At 38.9% G+C, this 23,663-nt stretch overlaps 1 protein-coding gene across 1 annotated transcript in view; it reads left to right on the top strand.

Annotated features, from left to right (window-relative positions):
* The first annotated feature begins 1,806 nt into the window (after positions 1-1,806).
* The window catches only part of ndrg2 (NDRG family member 2), a 32,717-nt gene continuing 10,860 nt past the window's right edge, over positions 1,807-23,663 (top strand). The window contains exon 1 of the mRNA XM_042511899.1: positions 1,807-2,042. The gene's annotated coding sequence lies outside the window, so the exon portion shown is untranslated. The remainder of the gene's footprint in view (positions 2,043-23,663) is intronic.

Here is a 23,663-nt window from a genome sequence, read left to right as displayed (position 1 = left end):
TCTATGTTTATAGAAAGTGTTTATACATACCAAAATTATTGTAATCAACTAATATCTTTTATACAACATGAACTATTTGAAACACGGATCAACATCAGTTTTCTTGTGCAGTGTTTAGGCGCCTTTCACAACCATTAAAACTGTTGAAACTGAAGCGAATTGGTTTTATTCCTTTGAAAACAAGGCAATCAGCGACTTGACAAGAATTATCCCACAAATTGCAAGAAATTAACAAAGGATTGTAAGAGGAATGACCTGAAAAAAGAGAGAAAGTCAGAGAAAATGATTTGAAAATTATAAAAAAAAAAAAAAAACTAGGGAAAAATATCAACAGAGGTCGATATGCTTATTATAATCATATACTTAAAACTATGTTACATAAATACATTTACATGGTATTTAAGAACTTTTTCTTGTTTGTATTTGTTTATTTTCTGCTAATTTTTAGGAAATTTTCTTTCAACTTTTACTAATTTCTTGCTAATACTTTGGGTCATTTCCTCTAAAGTTGCCCATTGCCTTTGTATGCTCTTAAAAAGGCCAGTTTTCTCAGGTTTCAAATGGTTAAATCACAATAAAATGTCCGTATATAAACAACGTCACATCAGTTACAATATTAACTAAACTAGGTCCTTATTTGTGTAATATTGCGCCTGCATCTTGTAGAGGGGGTGTGAGTCAAAATCTAATTTTAAAGCTGATATTATTTAATTTTATAATGTACTCACATGCCAGTGTTAATTTGGATAGCCACTTTAGATTTAGTCTGAGTCTTTAGACAAAAATGAGTTAATTAACTTTTTAGTTTTTTTTATCCTTCATAGTTTTAGTTGCCAACTCCAAACAATTTCAAGTTTCTTTTCCTAAACCTAACCATTTTAACTTTACTTGCCTAAACCTAAACTCAGTGACTTTTATGTACTTTATGTATATTTCACTACTCATTCTTTTAAGTATATATGTAACATCATTTGTGGGGTGCAAATTAGTAGAAATCTAATGTGAACTGGGAGTTGGGGGGCTCAAGTGGGGTCCGAAAACTATTTTTTGCCCTAGGACCCCAAAATTGTTTAATCCAGCCATGCTAACAGTTCAATTAATCATACACTCTGTGCACACTTTGTTGTCAATTTACAGTAACATTTTCTCTTTTAAAATTCTTATGTCGTAGATTTTATTTTTGTTTAATTGTTAAACAGCTTCCCCCAGTCTTTAATGATTTATTTTACAAGCATTTTTCAGTGACAACTTGGCAAAACAGTTAGTGACGGATTCCTCCAGAGGACATGGAGACCTACAGGCCCCCCTTCAGTGACCCTCTGGAGGAGACTGAGCCGAGGTTTGGACCTCCTCAGGATGGTGGTCACATTGTTTGAGCCCTTGAAGTGGAAGCGTCCCCCTCCTGTCCCCCTTCGTGACCGCGTTTTGACTCCAGGTGTGTTTATTTACCTGCTGGCTCGGGCCCAGGCGGGAATGCTCGCGCGTTCGGCTCAGTTCCACAAGCTCAACAAGGGTGGACCGTACCAAAGGAATGCTAGATGGAGGGGGAGCCAGAAACAGAAACACGTTATTTTCTCCTTATATCCGCCAGCATATAGTCGGGTCCAGGCAGCAGCTGTCTCATTGTGTATCAAAAATACCTTCTGCTTATTTTGATTTAAAAAACCGAAGTTTATTTGCATATGTTGGTGATTTATTTGGCAGAGAACTTATTCATCACCCCTAAAACTCTGTCGCTAAATCTTGCCTATTGATTGACCGCTCCATATTTTTTTCTGTGTTCTGAATTTTCCTCCTGCTGGAGAAAGGAGAAAAAACAACACTGGGGGGAAACTGAGTAAGAGGGAACAGCGGAAAATAAAGGAGGTGGAGGCAAAAAGTGAAATAACAGGAGATTAGCGGGAAGATTGGAGGAGCAGGTTGGAAAGAGAGCGAGAAGGCATTGCGCAAGTGGAGAGCGAGACTTGCCATATAATATATTTTCTTTAGAAGTCCTTGCTTTTTAGTGAAGAATTTTTTGTCTCCCATTTGCTTATTAAAAGGTGAGTCTATTTTTTATTGCGTTGTTATTCTAATAGCAAAAGTGGGCTGTGATTTATTTATTTTTTTTTAAGTGTTCTTTATGTCCTAGTGGAGAAAGTCAGGGAGTAGCCTGTGCAGATTTGTCATTGTTCATGCAACAGTCGTGCAACAAGGCAATAAAACGAGAGAAAAATGTGTTTTTCTGGGGGGAATTTGGTGTAAGAAATGTGCATGAATGCAGCGTGTTTGCATTATGCAAACCGATGTCAAAGTAATCAGTGCCCCCCTGTGTTTTCCTCCTTGATTGAATCCAGAAACACGCTGCTTGGCACAAAAAAAGAAAGACAGAAAGAAAACCCCCCTGCAAGACATCAGTTCTTAAATATGTGTTTGCCAGCACCATTTTTAAACTATTTAAATTAAATTTTGCATGCTTGAGATCTTGATTAGAGTGCTTGTGCGATAGAGAGAGTGCGTGTTATTGACGCGCACATGTGGCATAGCCAGCGGCTCTTTGTTCCTCTCCCCCACCTCCCCCTATATCAACCGACCCAGGCATGACAGCTCAAATGGCATGCCTGGGTGTCCTGCAGACAGAATATAGGCCAATATTGACGCATGAACTTGGATCTTATATGAACCCTCCTCTTCCATCCGTCCATCCCTCCCCAATCTTGTCTTTCAGCCAACAGCATCATCATCCTTTGTGGTGTTTTAAACGGGTGCCCCTATAGCTGCAGCAGTGGCGATTTCATGGTTAAATAGTTTTGATTATGGCGATAGAGAGGTTGTTTTTGTCTCTTTGTGAGAGGAGTAGGTGGTTAGTTTGGGGAGGGTCGAGGGGGTTGTTATGGCACTTGGCGCGCCAGAGGAGGGGATATAATGTGTGTCAATGTCAAATGGAGGTGTGTCCCTTGTGTGTACGTTCACTGGCCCTGTGCTGGCTCGGATAAAAAACATAAAAATAAGAGAATTTGAGAAAAAAAACGCAGCAAAGCTCTAAAAAGATCCGTTTCGTAAGAGTCTCCCTTATGGAATATCTTATAGCTTGGTGCGCGAGGGGAAATATTTTGCTTGAGTGTGTCGTGCCAGACCAAGGACACACACACACACACACACACACACACACACACACACACACACACACACACACAGAGCTCCACAGACAGGTTTTCACTGTGCTGCATGCATGCACGCACGCACTCAAGCAAAGCGCGCGCGCAGATTCTGTGAGTCATACCGCATTTGGAGACTCGCGGCCTCACTGCTCCTTGAGTGAAGTGGAGCCCCTGCTGATAACACGCACGCACACACACACACGCGCACACATACACACACGAGTGCAGACAGGCTCTTCAGAAGTAGACATTGTTCCAGGATCTTGCATTCAGATGTATAAATGCAAAAGGACGCACGCGCGCACAGGCTCTCCAAGAGCTATGTCAGAAATGATAGTGTGCTGAGATACAGAAATGCAGTCACACGCGCACAGAGTGTCCTGTTTGTGTTTCTTTGTTGGAAATGCTGGTGGGTGTGGTGTGAGTAGCCCTGTGTTCATAATTTATTGGCTGTTTATCTCAGATGACTTTTCAGTATCAGACCAGAATGAGTGACCACAGATTGAAAAACTTGACTTCTGGTAAATGCTGTTTTTTAGTGGGATTTTAAAGGGTCAGCTCACCTAAATTTCAGTACACACATATGCATAGTTTGGGTTTTAGCTGAGATTTTGTGATAGTGCAATAATAATGCGATGGAGGTGGATGGAATTTCATTTGTGCTGCTCAGAACACCGAAGAATGATATTTAAAAATCTCGTTTAGTGGAGTGTTTTTTCCGAAACTGCCATGGTCACTCACTGTGTACTGTTTTATTTGGGAATATTTCTTGCGCGACAGTGGTTCCTATGCGTAAAGTTTAATTGGTCACACCAGTTTTGGGGTATGGTCGCACATGAGTGAACACAGCGAGTGACCATCACCTGCTGAGGAGATATTTATGCTGAATGTGGGCAGCAGAGATAAGGGTACCTGTGGATCCTTGAAAAGTCTTAACAGGCATTGCACCCATCAGTGTAAAATAAGGCCTTAATTGGCATTAAAATGTTTTAAATCCATCTTTCAAAAGTATTTTAATAATGCTAATTCATGTCAGAACATGTTATTTTCCTCCAGTATTGGCTTCTGTAAAATGAGTCTGTAATATTTTCTTCCAAGTGGCATTAAAAAAGGTTCCCGCTTTGTTTATATGCACATTTTCTATCGTCTTACGTACGATGCCTGTCTCCTGACACATGTCGAGCGTGGCAGCATCTCTCATGTGAGGCAGTTTGTATTTTTTATGGCAAATGTCAAACAATATCGGCAAGAATATACGTCTCCTCCGTATACGTCTTTGTTCTGGGTTGAAGCCGCGACTTTTCCAGTCAAAGTTCACTTAAATGAATTCGACTGAGTGCAAACTTGCTTTGCCACTGGAAGCAAATGTTTTATTTGCCTTTTTGCTCACATTAAATGGAAGTGAAAGGGAGGTGAAATGTTACTTTCGCTCATGTCTGACCTTAGCTTTAAATGCTCTTTGCAGCACAAACAAAATTCCAGTCACCTCTATTGTATTGAAGATGGATGTTGAAATGCCAGAGGCAGATATCAAGATACCACTGTGTACTAGTCCAAACCACCCTGCTATTTGTGGAGTAATATAGCACCATAAGGACCTGTTACTGCATTAAAACCCTGCTTACACCTTAACAAATGAATAATTCAACACTCTGAACACTTTGAAACCTTACATGCATGTTTCTACATTAAGGATGTGCTTTCAAGTACAACTCTGATTGCAGGGTTTAATTACTTTATAGTTTTTTACTCAAGATGACTTGATTTTGCTTCTTGTAAAAACTTGGCTACATCCCTGACGCTGACTAAACATGCAGATCTTGTCTTTAATGTGTGTGAGCTGCTCGTGTTGGTGGGAAGACATTGTTGTAGACTTAAAAGGCTTTCCTTCCAAATCTGTACCAGCATCATAGATTGCAAATTGTGGGTTATTTATAGAGGTCAGGAGAACACATTGTTCTGCTGTGCATGTTTTGTTTTAATTTGATTATGCTGTCCAGATGTTGAGCTGCAGAAGCAATCTTGTGTAAGACGCCTGTTCTTCATATGGACTCAGTAGCATGAAGAAAATATAAGAATGAATGCTGCTTGATTCACATCGTTGTAAATTGGAAAAACTTTGTGGTTTTGCATTGTTGATCAGACTTATTAAGACATTCAAACACAAATATTTTAACAATATTAATTGACATTTTAATGAACTAAACAATTGAACAAATAAGCAAAAGATGAATCAATGGAACTTAAAATCCAGCATTATTGCAACAGGGTGAGGGATTTTGTGTTATTACACTGCCAAAATGTCCTTTTAAGGCTTGGTACAAGATTTAAACGGCTGCTGTCATTCATTGTCGGACTGATGGGTGACATCTACATCCACTTTAAAACTGCCAAAAGCTGCTAATTATCTTCCAGCGGGCCCACGCTGTAGTTAGGAAACTGTTACCCTGAATGAGCCGGTCTGTCAGAATGTGACAGCGGTGAGTTTTCATGGAGTCGTGGCATATGCATCTGTCAGGATGGAAAATAAACTCTTCAGCTGTAACAGTTGGCCTGTGGTCTGACGCTGGATCCCCGAGTGTTTGTGTTCTGGCCAGACTAATAATCCAAGATCAACTCGTTGACATCATTAAACTGTGGCAGCTCAGTCTCTTCGGGAGGAGCTTGAACGCATTTCTGAACTCACTGACCAAACAGAAACATCTGTAGATAATGACTTAATAGCTAAAGTTTTGTATTAGTCATTTTAACAGCTATCTATGGTGCTGGCTGTGGTTGTTAACCCCGTGTTTCATTGTCTCTGCACTACTGAACGTGTTGCCATGGTGGCTATTGACCAACGTGACCTCATTACAGACTGGTTGTACCATCATTGGACATCGCCTGTGTTCATTTGGATTGTCAGTGACAGTTTGACCTTTTGCACTCCAGGTAGAGGCAACTCAAAGGTCCACAGGGTTCCCAACGGGGTGCTGTGACTCATGTAACATGAGGCACAATTTCCAGCGTTTGTTGATGCTGAAATTATAAACTCTCGTGCTGATAGGATGACTTTAAGGCTTGACTATTTATGTTTGAAAAAAGGAAAAGGCCCAAAGCTCCTCTCACAAATGAAAAGTTGCTTTCATAAGCACTAAAATATACCTTTGCTCAGTTCAGTACACTTGGAGTGTACAGCCTTAGTTGATCTGGTACAGCCTTTGCTATGGTTAGCCAACGATGGCAAACTTTAACGAGGTATTGTTGTGTAATTGACATTATGGTCAGGGGGTAATGTTACACTAACTTTCTGCCTTTTTATGCCTTTGTTCAGAAACTGTGCTGATTTTATAAATCCTCTGTGCTGTCAGGAGGAAGATGTGTGTAAAGCATCCATATTTTAGAATTTGTAGCTTCTTTGAAGCAACATCCATATTTGAAGCATTGTCCATTGCCATAGCTATACTTGAGTTTGGACACACATTGGTGTATACTGTAACTGCCACTTGACTGTATCACAGAGGCATACAACAGTGAGGCGATAATTCTAGTTTCTTTTGTAATTCTTTTTGCTGCTAAATGATGCTAAATAAATAAAATGTATTGTTATTATCATAATTATTTCAATAGTTTTGTCACAGCAGTGAAACGTCAAGTGATCATTTCCAAAATGTACAAAGTATGAGGGGGGAATGAAACTGAAGAGTGGAGAAAATGGCAACTGTGGCTGTTAAATAGGACAACTTACACCAGAGGTGCTGTTAATGTTAAACATTGCAATTGCATATTTGCTCCATTTGCCGAAAGCATAAATGCACTTCCATTGGGCTGTTGAGGGAAACTTACTCGAGCGTATTCAGTCTGTCACCTTGCATGTTGACTCTACCAATGTTAACATTTACTCCCGCAGTGTTTGCTAATCCATCACTGTTGACTGTAGAGGAAAGACGATATGCTTGACCTGTTTGGGTTGTACAGTGGTGAGGTATTATCATAGTTTATATCCGACCTTCAATGTTAGAGAAACATATGGGGAGTTTGTTTCAAATCTGACGCGACAGGTCAACCGATATTGGTTTTTCAGGGTCGATACTGATACTGATTATTAGTAGTTAGTGAGACTGATAACCAGTATTTGGAACCAATATGCATTTACAATAAAAATCAAAATCTTTCTGTCAGTATTTAGAATTTTGAATATAACAAACTCCAACACAAAACTTTGTTTAAACATCTTTAGCAAATGTTTACTCAAAACTGAAATTTTTAATATCATCTACAGCAAGTCCCCAGCAACTTATTTTTCATAAAGTCAAGGGAAAATTTAAATAAAAAAAACAATCAATTAAAAAAAAGCTCCCTAAGGTTTTAGAAAAGTAGAAGTTCCTCCCATGCTGATAGTTTCTTTGCACTTTTTGATTAATTAATTTTATTGGCGATCATTAAAATAAAATTTCAATACAGTTAATCCTTGAAATGCCAAATATCGGCCCCAAAAATCGGCTAGGCCAATAATATGTCAACCCCTATTTGAAATCTCTTAATTTATGAGTATTAATGTAAAATAAAATATATTGATGTAAAATAAAAGCATGTTATTGCTCAAGTTATGAGTCAGTACCTATAAAACAATTCAGTGACAATAAAACACTTTATTATATGAAAATGTTGACAGAGGAGGTTAATTTCCTGACTTTAAATGAGCTATGATGATAAATGTTCTGCACACTGTATCAGTTTAGATTGCATGGCTCTCAGGTCTGATAGCTGCTATGAGACATTGGTCACTGGTAACACTGTTGAAAGGTAGATGAATATGTGGATATGCAGCAAACTAGGCCAGTAAACAGCTATTATTGGAGGTGGATTCAGGTCCCAGAATATCAGGGAATCAAATGCTGTTGTCATCTCGACCGCTCAGAAATAGTCTCTGTCCTTATGTTGAGGTGTTGGCACTGAAATGATCTCCTCTCTGAGTGCACGCCAGCTGTTGGATTCATACAGACCCGTCAACGTTGTGTTAAGAGCGCTCCGTCTCCGTGTAGCTGCGGGGCCAAGCCGCTGATTAAATGTGAAGTATTGTTGCAGTAAGTGGACTGTGTTATGGTGTTTGATGGTGTTTTGGCGCTGATGGTGCGCTAGAGCTATTGCTCATGTCTGTGGGTGTAATTGCCTCTTCAGAGTTAAAGTTTTGTTTACTTCTCAGTTTGAATGTCGCTGCTCGTTAATGGCAGTGGAGGACTGATAGCCTCTTTTATTAGTATGCTGTCGACAAACATGAACATCGATGATTTTGAACCAAATGAGAGGATGAAGTACATTCTTAAAGGTGCAATAATCAGACTTTTAGATTAAAAATGGATCAAATGACCATTTGTAATGTGCTAGTTTTGCTCATAGTGAAAAAACTCATCGAATTATCAGTTAAGTCTGCAGTTCCCCTCGGCCCGATGAGGCAAATCATTGTCTTTTGGCTTGTTTTGTCATATATTCTGGCCTGTAAATTTGACTTTTATTACCCTTGTTTCCAGCATTAGGAGGCAGTGGATTTAGGTGAAAACTTCTCCGTTAAACCCAGTCTACAATACCTGCCAAACACCAAACAGAAAAAAGCAGGTAAATACATTTGAGCGTTTAGGAGCTTAAGAGCCAGAATCTTTCTTAGGGGTTGGTGGAGACCAAAATAGAGTTGAAAAGAGAGTGAATATTGGACTTCCAAACATAATCTGACCAAACACGACTCCAAATTAGTACTAATATTAATAATGATAATGATACATTTTATTTATGGAGGGCTTTACAGGCTACTCAAAGACACTTTACATTAAGTTATCAAAGGTCATGTAAAGTATGTCAAGGGTTAACTGTTAATTCGCTGCTCTTTTGGTGATTACTGCTAATAAAACCACTGCAACCCAACTGAAATCCTGTGGGAACCTTTTTCAATTTTCAATTTTATTTATAAAGCCCATTATCACAAATCACCTAATAGTTTTGATTTGTGTTTTTATACTATTTCCTGACATTTTAAAGACCAAAAAGTAATTTTATAATAAAAATAATTGTGATGGTGATTCCTGAATTCAATATAAATTGCAATATGTAAAAAAAAAAAAAAAAGAAGCCAGATCTAGATAAATTAAATGCGTTAATGAGTTGTATATATGAGGAAAAACCCTCCTGTCCTTTATTTATACACGCTTCAGTTGTGTTCTGTATGGCCCAACTGAGTGCAGCTACTGTAAATAACACTGTCTAATGTTGCACTTCCCCCTGTGTTGGCAGCCATAGAAACATTGATTCCTCTCTGTTGACAGTAGATTCAGCTCAGTGTGTTAAAACCCGGCCAGTGTCACACTAGAGACTATCGAGAATGCAAAACAAACATTGAAATTTGTGCTTACGGGCTACTAAAAATGAATTGCTTGGATGGAAACCAAAGCATGGCAAGCACAACTGAAATGTTGTTTCCCACTCACACCTGCATGTTTGGCTGTGTTAAAGGGATTTTAGTCAGTTTGTAGCTTATGAGGAAGAAAAATCTGATGCAAAGTCGTTTCGACAGAGCAATGAAGGCAGCAATCAACAGCTAAAACATACAGAGAACTATTTTTTTATTGTTTATTTTTACTGTATTTTCTCGTTGATTGTTAATAAATTCGTTTTTTGCAAAAAACGGGAATATGTTTTGATTGATTTGTGAAATTAACCTTCTTTTTTGATCACAGAAACGCATGAGGATACAAAAGCACTTCTGTTTAACAGTTCCCCTCAACTGAAGATAGGTCGGTCATTTTTGATCTGGCAGTGATTTGGCAGTGGCGTGCAGTACAAAGGAGATTTTTGTAGCATGAGCTCAGATGTACGTTTATAGTCTGTATAGTAAATAGAAGGACATTCAGTCTCGTCATGAGGATATAAAAGCACTTTTGTTTAAACGTTGCCCTTAATTTTTAGGTCGTCATTTTGACATATCTCTGTTCGGCGTGCAATATAACGGGGTTTATTGTAACATTAGCCCAGTTGTCTGTACAGTGAAGATGAGCACATTCAGTTCTTTAACATAAAAGTACATGAGGATATAAAAGTGCCTTTGTTACATAGGATGGGTCAGTTATTTTTGACTCTGTTTGGCAGTGGCATGCACTACAACTTTTTTGTTGCATGGGGGCAGATGTATTTTTACTCTTTACATTATGAGGAGCACATTCAATTTTGATCATAAAAACACACAAGGACATAGCACAAAGCACTTTTGTTTAAACGTTGGACTTAACTGATGATTCATCAGTTATTTTTGACTCCGTTTGGCATTGTAGAGTACACCTACAACCTTTTTTTTTGTAGCAGGAGTTTTGTATCAGATGTATTTTTACTGTCTGTACAGTAAGGAGGAGCACGTTCAATTTTGATCATAAAAACATGACAAAATAAAAGCTCTTTTGTTTAAACATTGCTCAACATTGAAACGTCAGTTATTTTGATAAGACTCCTCTTGGCAGTGACGTACAGTACAACCCTTTTTTATTCGTGGAATGAGCTCAGATGTATTTTTAATTTCTGTACAATGAAGAGGAACACATTTAGTTTTTATTATAAAACATGTCACAAAATAAAAGCACTTTTGTTTAAACATCAGTTATTTTGATGTGAGTTTGGCAGTGGTGTACACTAACGGCCATGTCTGTAGCATGAGTTAAGATGTATTTTTACTGTTTGTACGCTCAGAAGGAGCACATTCAATTCTGAACATAAAAACACATGAAAATATAAAAGCACGTATGTTTTAACTTTGCCCTTTACTGTAGATGGGTCCGTTATTTTGATATGACTCTGTTTGGCAGTGGCGTACACTGCAATGTTTTTTGTAGTGTGAGCTCAGATGTATTTTTACTGTCTGTACAGTGAAGAGGAGCACATTAGCTGATGACTGAGACAGTGTGGAACAATGTTTCTCACTGCGTTGGTGTCTGAGATCAGTCTAGTCTGAATAAATCCTGACCATGTGAGTAATGTTGTTTTTTTTTTGTGTGTGCGTTTTTTCATCTGAATTGTTATCAGTGTCTTGGCCAGTTGTAGCATCTCGTGCATATAAGTCTGGGTGTTTAAAAAATATGATTTTTTATTTTTTTTTACAGTCTGTGTAGGTGTATGAGAGCGTAACAGCATCTGGGTCACAGCATATGGATTTTATCCTGTGTAGGTGTATGAGATTACAGCAGTGCTCATACGCTAGCATCTAGGCCAGTGTGTGGAAGTGTGTGTGTGTGTGTGTGTGTGTGTGTGTGTGTTTGCGGGGGGACTGCTCAGTCGTTGCCCAATGGCTAGAGGCCAGATACAGATAGGCCAAGCACCACAATGCCCTGTCTGTTCCCACGAGTCCAAACAGGCCTTCACAACACCCTATTTATAGACAAACGCGGTGCCCAAACTCCATTCATATTTCTCAGGTTGGATGTGAGAAAGAATGTGCAGATGCATCTTTTTTTCTTCGCTAAAACTCATCTGTGTGGTGCAAATTTTACACTCTGTGACTGTGATTTTTGAAGTGACATAAATGCGTCCAAATGTGCATGCAGTCTGGTGCAGTCAGAGGCGACAGTTCACAGTGTGTGTGTGAGAGAGCGTGTGTGTGTTTGTGATTGGCATTCCACGACGCACAGTTACATAATCAGGACTGTTTGTCGATAGATCCACAGGCAGAGGAAGAGCTGAGCGGGGCAGGAAATAAACAGCATAAACATGTTCACAGGGGTAACATTCGACCCCCCGCTGCTAAGCACAATATCTACACAAAGTGTATTTATACAGGGTAGGTTTTCTGCAGTTGTGTCACAGATCTCCTAGCAACAGGGGCCACCACCATGATGGAGGTCTCCTGGAAAAAAATAGCTGTAGGCTAGCAATGGATAAATATGGAACAACAGGAAAACAGCTACTAAAACCAAGAGTTTTTGCAGTAAATGTCCAAAAAATGACATGTTTATCGTTAGGTGATGTAGGAATTCGGACACAATGCAGTATGGAAGTAGTGCAACCTTCTTATAAAGAGACAAATCCATACAGCATAGTATCACTAGATTTTTGCATGCCAAGATTGTAGCAATGCATGGATTACAACTGTATTTCACTAAATTCATATTACAAATACAAATAGGATTTTTGGTAGCCTACTAGAATAATATAATCAATGGCTTTTTCAGTCCACTAGATACTTTTTCTGAAATAAAAATGCCTAAAGTGAGATGAACAGACTGAAAACTTATTTTGACACCTGGACCTTTAAGGTTTTCTCTGCGTCCTTAGTGGTTTTGAAATCAAGTTTTGCTTTCCGAGTAGCAATAATGACATGAAACTTTTTGTTTTCCAAAGAAAAAGTGCAAAAATGCATATAACTTAAAATAACACCTCACATAATGTCACATGCAAAGAATATATAAAAAACAACATTTTGACAGAAATATCGGATGGAGCGTTTCTCACAGACAACCAAAGGAACCATGTTGTCAAATGCACACACACATCTTCAGCAATTAGCCTTTTAACGACTCCACATTAATCAAAGCAATTTGTTGCCTGCTGTAATAATGGCTCATAATCATTCACTCCACATGGCTTCATTTGTATCCGCTCTGTCACAATCCGACACTGTAGCACTGAGGAGGAGATAGTTAGTGTCCTTTTAGCCTCGGAGTCCGGACATCTAATCTATTATTTATTAATACATATTTAATTTATCTGCATAATCAGCCAGCAACACTGTAATCTCTGTCATTAGCTGAGCCCATAACAGCAACAGTTTGACACAATTTAGAAATGTTTCAGCCACAGCCTCTGAGGTAATGGAGTCACTTTTCTAATAATATTTTAATGAAGCAGGATAACATTTTCCTCTCATAAGCATCAGTTTCATTATAGAGACAGAGGACTTGAACACAAAGGGTGTGTATTACATTTCAGGGTGGTCCACTGATACTACATTAATCTTTACTCCAACTATTTTAACACACAACCCACGTGATCAGTGTGACTCAGAGATAGTAGGTAATTTAGAGATGCTGTAGATATTTTAGGCTAAACATCACAGAAGAAGAAGCTGAAGGCTTGTGATTTAAGGTTACTAATTTTCGGTTTGCCACGATAACTACGTTGTTGACTTATCGTACGATATATATACATGACTTTGGTCATTTTATTTGATATTGCTCTGATTTTTATGTGTGTTGATTACATAAGAACCATCAATTAAGCCATCATGATACCAGAATAAACACCAGAGTTTTTCTCGTCCTTTATTTTTTATTATAAGCCAATCCGGAAAAAAGGAGAAAAAAAAACATAGGGGAGGACGATACATCGAATATTTTCAATGTATTGCGGTATATTCCACATGGGATGTATAAAATGACTATTTTGCGAACATTGAGTATAAATTGTCACCTCTGTGGTTCTACTTTGATTTATTTCATTATAACAATGATTAATTTAACTTTATTATAGCAGCACTTTATTTAACTTTGTTATAACAGTACTTTATTTATTTAACTTTATAATGACAGTACTTTATTTGACTTTATTATAACAGTACTTTATTTAACTTAATTATACCGTATTTTATTTAACTTTATTATACCAATTTTTTAATGTAACTTTAGTATATTACATTATCTACTTTGTTGTAACTGTAATTCATATCATAATTCTGCATTTTAGTAGTCTACAGTGGTAAAGAGGAGATTTTGAAATATCAAGATATGCATCATGTATCATGATATAGCCCAAAAATATTGCAATATTATTTTTAAGCCATTTTGTCCTGTCCTGTTAAAGGTGCATGGATGGCACATTAGTGGTGCAGCATATAATGATATTTTGGATAATAGTGTTGTTCTAACTTTGTGGCAGCGGTTTGAGAAAGATCGCTTCTTATTTCAACGTTTCAAAACACAAAGCCAAGCCCATAAAATATTTTTTTGGCATGGTTGAACTTGACATGCCGGCACATCCAACACGTTTGGATTTAACTGGAACACCAACTGTGAGTCAGGCGTTATCATCGGACATTAACAGCCGACCTCACTGATGCTGCTGTGGAGAGATCATACGTTCAGCAATCACGTATGGCTTTGATCTTTGTCTGTCTACATACGTGGGACTATGTAGCATACCAGACATTACTTCAAATTTTTGTTTTGCACTGCTGGTCAAACAAAATAGGTAAATTTGATCTTTTTTTTTTGAGAATATTTAATAGGCTAAAAAATGCGCCCTTGAGCAAGTCTCCCAGTTGCTCCAACAGACCTGCTCAGCGGCCAAAAGTACAAGATTAAGGCATTAAGCTGCTGATAAGAGTGTATGTATCACAAAAAACCTTTCTTGTGTAAATACGGTTGAGAAAGTGCAGATAATGTTTGCCAAATGTAACTTCATGCTGCAAAAAGGAAGTGGAAATATGTGCATCTCTTGCAGGTGCTGATGTATTATTAAAGCTGAGTATTTTTGGGAGCTGCTGCCATAAAAGAAAAAAAAAGAAAAAAGCTTTTTGTATGTTTGGGTGCAGCTGCAGTCAGCTCGCCATCATGAGTCATTTATCTCTATCAGCTCTCAGCCAATGGCACCAACATATAAATTTACCCTAGCTTGAAGGTCAATTAGGGGGTGTGTGATTGCGTGTGTGTGTGTGTGTGTGTTTGATCATGTGCTTGTCTGAATCGAAACAATCGATTTAACCGTCTGAGCCTCTTTCAGGTCTTTCTTTTTTACATGTAGCTGAATAAACTCACATATGTGACCTGAACAGCGCTTTCTTTTGTGCATTCACACAATTCGTCGAGATAATTACTAATTTGACTTTATGCGTCACTCTCACAGCTGTTGAGCGAACCTACTAAAAGCCTATCTGTCAGCCGCCGCGAGACGTTAAGGGGCAAACGCTGCTGAAGGAGAGACAGTTTAAATTTCATAGATAAACAGAGAGAGAACAAGGCAGGAAACGAGAAGCACATGATTGTTCATTATCATCCAGACTATTTGTCCTTCTGTTCTGCGCATTAGACTTCTTGGAAGTTCAAGTTTGCACTGCACGTGGTTGTCATTAAATTAAGTATGGAATGAATACAAAACATGTATATGACTTTTAAATTGTCTTTAAAACAAACACAAATATTGAGAATAAAGAGAAAAGCACTTCACATATTCCTTGAGTCAGTGGTAGCGTCTTCAAACTGCTCGTTTTGTCAGACCAGCAGGCCAAAAGGCAAAATACTTGCAGTGATGTAAAATTGAGATGTGCAAATTAGCACATTTATGCTATTAAATATGTATGTTTGTGTAAAACTTGTCCAAAACTATCAGGAAAATAATCTCTGATGCAATAATTACAGGAAATAAGCAGCTACAAATATATTCAGATTGCCTTTTTTTGCACAAATGTCTTGCAGTCATTGTGTTCCCTGTTTGGATTAATTGTACAGTTTATCAGCCTTTCTGTATTGTTATTGTTAATATGGAATAAATATGATATGAAATGTCGATAAATATATGTTACTTAGCCAGGGGGTCGTCAATTTAGTCAATGACAGGAAAGGGGTCCCTTAACGGAAAATGAACCGCTGAACTAATCAATAATGATGACTAAAACTCACAGTCTAATGTACTTCACGTACTGCATCATGATCTTTCTGAGAATGTGATGAATCACCTGCTCTTTTAGCAAAAAACCTCTGTCAAGTGCTCTCACCTTTTACGCAGAGAGACTGGATGTCTGAGTGGAGGTGAGATCATGATGGAGGGAATAATAGGCGGCCTGAAAATAAAAAAAAGGGACTGGGCTGAGCTGTCGAGTGATCAACGACAGAGGATTTGGGGAGACAAGAGGCCTAAGTGATCTGCTGAGAGACGGAGAGAGAAAACAGGCTTTTCTGAGCCGCTCTTTCATTTGTTTGCCTTATTTTGGAGAGCCAAGGTGATCCACGTATGCCCATCCAACGCCGTGGGAAGCAGCACGGGAGATTTGAAGGGGGGCAGAGCGAGCAAAGGCTTGGCTCAGAGAGGAGACGAGGGGAGCTTTGGCTCCTCTCTGGGTCTCCATGGTGGCTGATGTTGTGCCTCCTTTCTCTCCAGGCATTTGTCGCTCATTTCTCTCTCTCTCTCTCTCGGACCGTGTTTTGTCCAGCAGCCCTAGCAACAGACATCGCCAGAAAAATCCTGATGTTAAAGTGACTGCAGGAGAGTGGATGTGCTTAGAAATGCACAGTGGCAGCTGCTGATGGTAGATTTCATAAGCCTCTTCTCCCTGAGAGTTAAAGTCAGGTTTGTTTTCTTATTGGCATGTCAAATATTAAAACACAATTAATTTGCCTCCGGCAAGTTAAACTTAAAAATACATTTTAAAATTTATAGGGCATTCCTAGGATTTCAGAATATTTTCTAGAATTTTGGGACGTTTCTAGAATTTTGGGAAGTTTCTAGGATTTTAGGACATTTCTATAATTTTAGCATGTTTTTAGGATTGTTTGGCATTTCTAGGATTTTAAGACATTGCTAGGATTTCGGGACATTTCTTTGTTTTTAGGACATTTCCAGGACGTCTGTAGGATTTCAGAGCGTCTCCAGGATTTTAGGATGTTTGTAGGATTTGTGGACATTTCTAGAATTTTGGGAAGTTTCTAGGATTTTAGGACATTTCTATAATTTTAGCACGTTTCTAGGACTGTATGGCATTTCTAGGATTTCAGGACATTTCTAGGTTTTTAGGACATTTCTAGGTTTGTAGGACATTTCCAGGATGTCTGTAGGATTTCAGAACATCTCCAGGATTTTAGGATGTTTGTAAGATTTTAGGACGTTTCTAGGATTTCATAGTTTCTAGAATTTTGGGAAGTTTTGAGGATAGGACGTCAGGGGCTTAACTTGGATCTCTGTCTGGGGGTGCAGTTAATAGCTGGTTGCATCTGCAGTTTTTACCTACAGGTTCCACTAAATTCTCCTAAATCTTAAACTATGGACCTTTAAAACCTTTGGCAGTCACATATAAAACATCATCCTGAAATGTGTATGATAAACACTGCTGTGTCTTATGATGAATCCTTATTGATCCCCATATGGGAATTAGGTTAGGGTTAGGGTTAGGGTTAGCAGTTAGCAGTTAGTTATAGTTAACCACAGCATGCAGAGAAAAGCTAAACATTCTGTTACATCTGTTCATTTCCGTTTGTATACCACCATCCATACATCACAATGCTGAACTGTAAAAAGAAAATTCAGCCTCAGCAGAGTCTGCATGCCGACCTCATGAGGTGGAGCTGCACATCACTGCATATAAAAGTGACACAGCGGTCCCCAGGTGTGACAGCACGGCAGACTAACACGATTTACTTCAGGACAGAGAACAGATTCAGTCCTGAGAGTGTTTACGGCCTCAGCACCTGGGTCCCACCACTGTGCTTATGCATGTGTGTGATAAACTTGTGTGACAGAGGTGATTACATGATTGAACGTTTTACTATGTAAAATTAAAACTATAAATCTCCAGTTGCGTAGAGATGCAAAACCTTTCGTCATTTAACTTTTATGTTTTTGTTTTATTTTCTCGAGATTGCTTTTTTCCTTTCCATCCTCTATTTTATTAGACATTGCAGAGCCAGAGGGAGTCAGGTGAACAGCGCTGGGTATAGACTGAGTCACCATGACGTCATACTAATGACAACACCACTTCCGGGTAGACACCGGTCAACTTATTTCAGTTGTGGAGATACGTGAAGTCAGCAAACTTGTTTATTTTTGCTGTCATTTTTAGCTTTAACTGTAACGTTTTAAAATATATCGTTAAACACAGTGGTCCGACCTATCGAAAACCTCTGCTGTGCATCTTTTATGTACAGCATTGCAGAATTATGACTCCAAATGGAGGCTTAAATCGCTCTATGTCTGCTTGATCAGGAATTAATGAGAATCAATGAAGAACTGGCATTTGTATCAATAAAATCATATCAGCTACCATCCCTACAAATAACGCCAGTCCTACAAGGGAGATGTGGTGAGATCGACTTTGACAGCAGGATTTTGTCAAACAATAACACAATTGAGAGAATTGAAAGATTATATTGCCTGGATCAGATTTTAACCCAGGAAGCGGAAGTGGAAGAGGACAGGAAGTCCACTGAGCTCCAAAAACTGTTGAAATGAAATAATGTCATTGACTCTGAGGAGTCCCAAAACTCACTAGTGTTGTGCAACCTCGAACGTGTCGACATCAACGCCTCCACGTAGTGAAGCAGCCGGGTGTGTCCCCCGAATGCCACGGGTTTAACCTTTCTGCATGTCAGCCTTCAGCCCACTTTCTCAATATAGGTGACCCTAATGCTCAGTGCCCTACTTCAGCACACTGTTGATGTGTCTGGGAGTGTGTTTCTGAGTGTCTGGGCACAACTCTTTGTTCAGAGCTGCAAACACTGGTGGCAGCAGAGAAAGAAAGAGAGAGAGAGAGCAAATGAAAGAATCTGCCAGCAGAGCTGTTTGCCCGTTTTTCCTTTCACTCGCTTGCTGTGTGGAGGAAAAGAAAGAGACAGAGACAGAAGGGCAGGAATGGGACAAAGAGCTGCAGTGAGACAGAGAATGAGGAGCGATGACTGGCAGAAACGGAGAGAATGAAAAGTCAGCAGCGTGACAAAAGATGGATGGAGGGAGAGGAGTGCGGAGCTGTGAGAAAGAGATTAAAATAAAGAGGAAGAGGGCAGATGGAGACGGAGGGAGAGAAAGTTTTCGCGTTTGACGGCAGCTTGTTATGTCAGCTCTGCGCACCACAATCTAGTGGTTGATTAAAGAAAAATACAGTTGCAATTTGAAGTTAAAGCCCTTTAATTTCTTGCAAGTCTGAAGATGAAAATCCAACAAATGTGTCTTTCTGACGGCAGGAATACAGGCTCTGACGTCTCAAACTTTGCTGGAAACAGAGTGTGCTGGCACAAGTTAAAGACGCTTTTCCTCTTGCAGAGCTGAGCTGTTTCATATATAGAAATGCAGTGCTGCTGGCTGACTTCATCCCCCATAACAGCCATTTCAGCTGTGAACAGTCTGGCCCTGCTGGAACATGTAATGTGGTACGTTACATATCAAAAGCAGCAAGGAGGGAAAATGATGAAATGTGCTGATAGAAAGCAGATCACTGGAGCTGTAGGGGAAGTTGGCAATGCGTTTTAAATTTTCTGTCATGGTATATGTAATCAGATGTTGAATATTTATCATGATTTCATACATTTTCTAGAGGAAGCTTTGTCACATTGAAATGAAGATCTGCTGCAGGGATGCTCAACTTGCTTTTCTTGGGGGCCACTTTTGCAAAATGACAGAAGTTTAGGGACCAGTCGCAGCAGCTACATACATGTTGCGAGGATGTTATGACATTTCTAGGATTTTAGGACGTTTCTAGGATTTTAGGATGTGTCTAAGATTTTAGGATGTTTCTGGGATTTTAGGACGTGTATAGGACTTTAGAACATTTCTAGGATTTTAGGACATTTTAAGGATTTTGGGATGTTTCAAGGGTTGTAGCACATTTCAAGGATTTAAGGACATTTCTAGGGTTTTAGCACGATTCTAGGATTTTAGGATGCTTCTAGGATTTTAGGATGCTTCTAGGATTTTAGGATATATTTAGGATTTTAAGATTTTTATAGGATTTTAGGACATTAGGGGCGTTGCTCGGACCTCTGTCAGGGAGTGTGTGGGATGCTCCACTCGCACTTTTGATAAACTAGCTCCCTTATGATGCTGTTTATGCACTCTGGCACCCTTTGTATACTCAAAGTACAGAAACAATTCCTGGTGTGAATCTATTTATTTTTATTGTGAATTAGAAAATGGCTGGAGGGCCATTAGCGAGGGCCAGAATTGGCCCACAATCTACTGTAAATCAAATGTATCGTTTTGAGCATTGGACACTGTGCAAGTGCAAGTGGTATCTTTGATATTTTAGGCATACTGGTAGCAGTTTGGTATGTGCAGGCAGGGAGTGTCAACTGCAGCTAGTAATGTATCAAGTATACGTCTTCCCAGTGCAGAGTGACTTCAACAGCAGGGAATGGCTATGGTATAGTAAACCCCTGGGAGATAAAATTTATCAATCCGTCACAGCCTACATTGGTGAAAGCAAGCTGAAATCCACACGGTACTCTAATGAGTTTGCGAGAGAAGGCGAGAGCTTTAGTTGGTGTTTCACTCTGAGAGGTAGGCTATGGCTATTTCCTGGAAGAAGCCTGGTTTCACTTCCAAGTCGTCAAATTACGCTGCTTGGGCAATGTTCCCAGTGTCGATGTAATGACACCAGAGGCTGTATGGGACGCACCAGACTTTCAACAGATGTAACTTTAACAGCACAAAATTTGTAGAGATGACCTGAATGCTTCGAAATATCAATCGTTGCCATGGTTATCAACATCGAAATCAGTATTCAAATGCCTCTTTTTCATTTCGTTTTTTCACCAAACTGATAAAGGAAACTAAAAGGAAGTGATAGTAACTTACGGAAACATTGTGTGCAATAGTCCACCTTCCACCCTCTATTTCACTCTCACTCTCTCTCACACACACACACACCATGGTGCTAAGTCCTTCCAAAGTTAGATGGGTATGGCTGGTTGAATAACGTATATGAATATGATTGATAACACCCCCAACCCCCTGGTCCCATCACATCCCATGGAAGCTTTGAATATTTGCGGTTAATTATCACTGCATCTTCAAAGCTCCAAATAAGGTATTTGGGACAACCCTAGAAATAAAGATTGGGTGGTATCTATATTTTACACCCTCATACCTTTCTGAAATTTCACCAGGGTATTTCAGATGTGGTGGTATTTGTGTGCTGGGCTGCCTGTTCAACCAGTTGAGATTAACCTCTGGTAGCTTGTGATGTACACTACATTCAGCATGGTATGGGTTTAATAAAGACAGGAGCACATCCAGTATTGTATGAGTTTAATAGAAAAAGAGAGTGTATTTTTTGACAGTATTGAAAATCATATCAAGTTTTCTAAGTACACTGGTAGACCATAATACAATCAAAATTCTTAAAAATGCTCAGACATGGGAAGCATGATTTTATGAACCTTTATTTTCCTACTGTTTCATTGTAATCCCAAAATAATTGGCAACATCTGTTTTTTATTAAAATAAATAAAATAAATCTAACAAGTTCCTTGTCTTAAACTCATCATGATGGGAATAAAACAACACAAAATTGCCACCAAAACTGGCCACATGGTTGGTAATCCAAATAGATTATTATAATACGGTATAATATGGTCATTATCGCCCATGTGTTCCACTTTAAAAAAAATCTTAATAATTGACATAGATAATCTACCTTTTTTTTCTAACAAATTGTCATGTTTTGTGTTACATTTGGGTAAAAATCTTCTTCAGTTTTGGTGATTGTAAAATTGGTTTTGAATTTAATTCCAAGTGGCAATGAAGTTTGTGGTCTTAAATCTAGTTTGCCTTAAGCAGTTTAAGCTCAAGTCTAATTTGAGCATCATTAACAACCAATCCCGCTCTGCCTTCTCACCGAAACATCATCACCAGACCTGCCTTTCGCGCTCTCACGTACCTCGAATCCGCCTCTGGAGACTTCAGAGTGGCTGTTGGCAGCCTGAATCCACCGTTACTGTGCGGTGACATCTCATTGCATCAAAGGATGAAGGGATGGAGTCAGTGTGACAGAGCAGGAGAGAGGAGGATGAGGAGGAAAAACTGAGGGGGGGTGACAGGGAGGATTGACGAAAACAGATTGTGACATGTTGGAACGACACGGCGCGTTCACAGTGACTGAAACGCCATTTCTCTGCGTGATTATGAATGTGCATAAAGCGAGCTCGGATGAATTTAGCAGGGGCAATTATCCGACGCAGCCCGATATCTTAGACGTGAAACCTGTTCGGTGCAACAGATGAACTGAACAACTGTTTTCTGACAGCTGTAATGTGGAAGTAGAGTCGAGGCGAGTGGTGTTTTTTTTTTCCCTTTTCAACACGTTCTGTTCCCTGTTGTTTTTTTCAGTTTCCTTCACTTCTTGCTCTCCATGCAAATCTGCCGTTTTCTCTCCATCTCTGTGTTCCTCTTTCCATGGTGACAGACGGTGCCTCCTGTGCAGTTTAGCAGTTATTACACGCTCTAAAACACACTGACTCAGAGAGAGGCGGAGGCGGAGATAAAGAAAGATGGATGATGGAGGGAGTTAGGCCGATTAAAATGTTGCAGCATCAGGAAACTGTGTATGTGGAGGACAGTGTATGTATGTGAGGGAGAGAGAGCAGGGTAAGCATAATGGGCCAGTAGCGTGATACCCGTAACAATGCTGCTTAATACATGATCTTTGTCATGTGACTGGCTTTTCTGCAGCCTTGGTTATCTCTACGCTTTGGCAGCACGTAATGTAGCTGCTCATATCATTGACCACTCTGGTGTTTCTGTTTTATTTTTTATTATTGAGTGCAAAAGGGCAGTATAAAAACAAAAACAAAAGTACTGATAGGCAACACATATGTGGGGGTAGACGGAGACAGAAATTTAGATAAGAGGAAAAACAGGACATACAAACAAACAAAAAACAACAATAAACATACAAAGAAATGATCAGGCATGGTGGTATTTTTACTTTTATTAATATGCAAACCAGATATTTAACAATGCTATGGGCGGTCATGTATGAATGTGTTTATGTGCACGCATCAAGGTCCTCTGGAGCTGAGATAGAAGAAAGACAAGATTAATGATAATGTATATATATAATATTGCATATATATATAATAGTGACTATCATAATAATTCTAAAAAAGGAATAATGATAATAATAATGATAAGAATTATAATAATAATTTAGCGGTCCTTCAAATGAAAAAAGTTAGGGAACCACTAGTGTAGACCAAAAACAAAGCTAAAAGAGAATAAATGTTGAACTTAAATTTGTCAAGTGATTAGACACAAAACGCCAAATGAATGCAAACTTTTTGTTAGTTTTCAATATTGAGGAAGTGATTTAATTAGAAAAAAAATACTATTACCAGTATTTTCCAGTTACACCCACTCAAATGTCACAATTAGCTTGTTTTCTCTTTTTTTGTTTTTGTTATTATTGCAAATTGGAAATACTCGTGTTTTGGACTGTTGGTGACACAAAACAATGCTTCCAATCTGGATTTATTGTTACTGGCATTTTTCACAGTTTTCTTACATTTTTGGACTAAACCATGCACTGGTTTATTATTGTTTCCAAACCTTCAATACTATTATGGTGTGTATCTATTTGTTTGTTTTTTGGCTAAAGCTGAGAATCCCTCCTTAAAACAATGTCATTGTGTGGAGTCCTGGTGGATCACACACTATTTACAGCTACGCTACAGGGATCGTGTTGCAGCATAACTTTCCTTTCCAAACATCCAAATGGTGTTGTTCCAGAGATCTATTAATATACACAGAGGCGCATATAAACAACTTTACTCTGCAGTCATGCAAGGACATGCCAGACCTGTAAAAATAGTGGAGAGG

Source organism: Plectropomus leopardus, chromosome 23 (genome assembly GCF_008729295.1).
Source record: "Plectropomus leopardus isolate mb chromosome 23, YSFRI_Pleo_2.0, whole genome shotgun sequence".
Classification (NCBI taxonomy): Eukaryota; Metazoa; Chordata; class Actinopteri; order Perciformes; family Serranidae; genus Plectropomus; species Plectropomus leopardus.
This window is presented reverse-complemented; position numbering and strand designations above follow the sequence as displayed.